The following is a 3,281-nucleotide window of genomic DNA, read 5'->3' on the forward strand; positions in this document are numbered from 1 at the left end:
ATACTGGCCTTTACTGGAATACTGGCCTTTATTGGAATGCTGGTCTTTACTGGAATACTGGTCTTTACTGGAATACTGGTCTTTATTGGAATACTGGTCTTTATTGAAATACTGGCCTTTACTGGAATACTGGTCTTTACTGGAATACTGGTCTACATTGGAATACTGGCCTTTACTGGAATACTGATTTTTACTGGAATACTGGTCTTTATTGAAATACTGGCCTTTATTGGAATACTGGTCTTTATTGGAATACTGGCCCTTACTGGAATACTTGTCTTTATTGGAATACTGGTCTTTACTGGAATACTGGCCTTTATTGGAATACTGGCCTTTCTTGGAATACTGGTCTTTACTGGAATACTGGCCTTTACTGGAATACTGGTCTTTACTGGAATACTGGTCTTTATTGAAATACTGGCCTTTACTGGATACTGGCCTTTACTGGAATACTGGTCTTTATTGGAATACTGGCCCTTACTGGAATACTGGTCTTTATTGGAATACTGGTCTTTACTGGAATACTGGCCCTTACTGGAATACTGGTCTTTACTGGAATACTGGTCTACATTGGAACCCTGGTCTTTACTGGAATACTGATATTTATTGGAATACTGATATTTATTGGAATACTGGTCTTTATTGGAATATTGGCCTTTACTGGAATACTGGTCTTTCCTGGAATACTGATATTTATTGGAATACTGGTCTTTACTGGAATACTGGTCTTTACTAGAATACTGGTCTTTATTGGAATACTGGTCTACATTGGAATACTGGTCTTTACTGGAATACTGGTCTTTATTGGAATACTGGTCTTTATTGGAATACTGGTCTTTACTGGAATACTGGTCTTTATTGAAATACTGGCCTTTACTGGAATACTGGCCTTTATTGGAATACTGGCCTTTACTGGAATACTGGCCTTTATTGGAATACTGGTCTACATTGGAACACTGGTCTTTACTGGAATACTGGTCTTTATTGAAATACTGGCCTTTACTGGAATACTGGCCTTTATTGGAATACTGGTCTACATTGGAACATTGGTCTTTACTGGAATACTGGCCTTTACTGGAATACTGGCCTTTATTGGAATACTGGTCTTTACTGGAATACTGAGGAGAAAGTGAGGACTGCAGATGCTGGAGATCAGAGCTGAAAAATGTGTTGCCGGCCTGTACTTGCGGAGCGTTTCAGAGAACACCTCTGGGACACCCGGACCAACCAACCCAACCACCCTGTGGCTCAACATTTCAATTCCCCCTCCCACTCCACCAAGGATATGCAGGTCTTTGGACTCCTCCATCGTCAGACCACAACAAAACGACAGTTGGAGGAAGAACGCCTCATCTTCCGGCTAGGAACCCTCCAACCACAAGGGATGAACTCGGATTTCACCAGTTTCCTCATTTCCCCTCCCCCCAGCCTGTCTCAGTCAAATCCATCGAATTCAGCACCGCCTTCCTAACCTGCAATCTTCTTCCTGACCTCTCCGCCCCCACCCCAGTCTGACCTATCACCCTCACCTTGACCTCTTTCCACCTATCACATTTCCGACGCCCCTCCCCCAAGTCCCTCCTCCCTACCTTTTATCTTAGCCTGCTGGACAAACTTTCCTCATTCCTGAAGAAGGGCTTATGCCCGAAACGTCGATTCTCCTGTTCCCTGGATGCTGCCTGACCTGCTGCGCTTTTCCAGCAACACATTTCCAGTACTGGTCTACATTGGAATACTGGTCTTTACTGGATTACTGGCCTTTACTGGAATACTGGCCTTTATTGGAATACTGGTCTTTATTGGAAAACTGGTCTTTACTAGAATACTGGTCTTTATTGGAATACTGGTCTTTACTGGAATACTGGTCTTTACTGGAATACTGGCCTTTATTGGAATACTGGCCTTTATTGGAATACTGGTCTTTATTGGAATACTGGTCTTTACTGGAATACTGGTCTTTACTTCAGAGGGATTGGAGTATAACAATAAGGAAACCTTGTTAAAATTACACAAAGGGCATGAGTCAGACTAGAACACTGTGAACGCTTTTGGGCCCTTTAAGAAAAGATATCCCAATTTTGGAGGCAGTCCAGAGAAAGTTCACTCAGTCGATCCCGGAGATGGAGGGACTATATCAGGAGTAGAGGTAGAGTAGGTTGGGCCTGTTCCCATTTGCTGAGAGGCAACTTTATTGAAACATTTAAGAATCTTAGGGAACTTGACAGGGTCGATGTGGAGGGGATGTTTCCCCTTGTGGGAGAGTCTCCGACTAGAATAGCATCATCTCAGGATGTGGGCTCACACATTTCAGACCGAGCTGAGGAGGGATCCCTTCTCTCAGAAGGGAGTGAATCTGTGGAATTCTTTACTGCAAGGAGCTGTCAAGACTGGGTCATTGAGTATACTCCAGGCTGATATAGACACGTTTTAAATCGGAGAATCGAGGGTTAAGGGGAAAAGGCAGGAGTTGAGAATAATCAAATCAGCTCATTGAATGGCGGGGCAGATTCGATGGGCTGATTGGCCTATTTCTGCTCCTATAATTCATGGCCTTATGGGTATATCCTGCTCACAAAAAAAGCAGAATAAATCCAATCGGGCCAATTCTCACCTTGTCTGTCTGTCCCTGATTATGTGTAAAGTGATGGAAGGTGTTGTCAATGGGTTATCGAACAGCACTCACCAATAACCTGCTGAACAGAGGTCAGTCTGGGTCCATCCAGGAGTACCCCGCTCCTGATCTCGTCACAACTCCTGTCCAGACAAACGGACTGAACTCCTGTGACGAGATCAGAATGACATTGAGGCTACATTTCACATAGTCAGGGATCAAAATGAAGTCAATGGGTATCGGGGGGGCAAAATCTCCACTGGGTGGAGTCATACCCGGCACAGAGGAAGGTGGTCATGGTTGTTGGAGGTCAGTCATCTCAGGTCAAGGGCATCTGGACGCAAGGAGTATCAGGAATAAAAGTGATGAGCTTAGAGCATGGATCAGTACCTGGTGCTATGATGTTGTGGCTATAACAGAGACGTGGGTTTCTCAGGGGCAGGAATGGTTGCTGGAGGTTCCAGGGTTTGGAGCATTTAAAAAGAATAGGGATGGGGGAAAAAGAGGAGGGGGTGTAGTGCTACTACTCGGAGAGGGTATCCAGCTACAGAAAGCTTCCATTGTCGAGGAAGATTTGCCTATTGAGTCAGTATGAGTTGAAATTAGGAACAGTAAGGCAGCAATCACCTCATTAGGGGTTTACTACAGGCCCCCCAATAGCAGCAGGGAG

The 3,281-nt window shown here is 44.5% G+C and overlaps 1 protein-coding gene across 2 annotated transcripts in view; it reads left to right on the top strand.

Annotated features, from left to right (window-relative positions):
* Positions 1 to 3,281, top strand: part of LOC122562994 (BTB/POZ domain-containing protein KCTD20-like) — a 30,385-nt gene that overhangs the window by 17,488 nt on the left and 9,616 nt on the right. The gene's annotated exons all lie outside the window — the stretch shown is intronic.

The sequence above is a fragment of the Chiloscyllium plagiosum genome, chromosome 26 (genome assembly GCF_004010195.1).
Source record: "Chiloscyllium plagiosum isolate BGI_BamShark_2017 chromosome 26, ASM401019v2, whole genome shotgun sequence".
NCBI lineage: Eukaryota > Metazoa > Chordata > Chondrichthyes > Orectolobiformes > Hemiscylliidae > Chiloscyllium > Chiloscyllium plagiosum.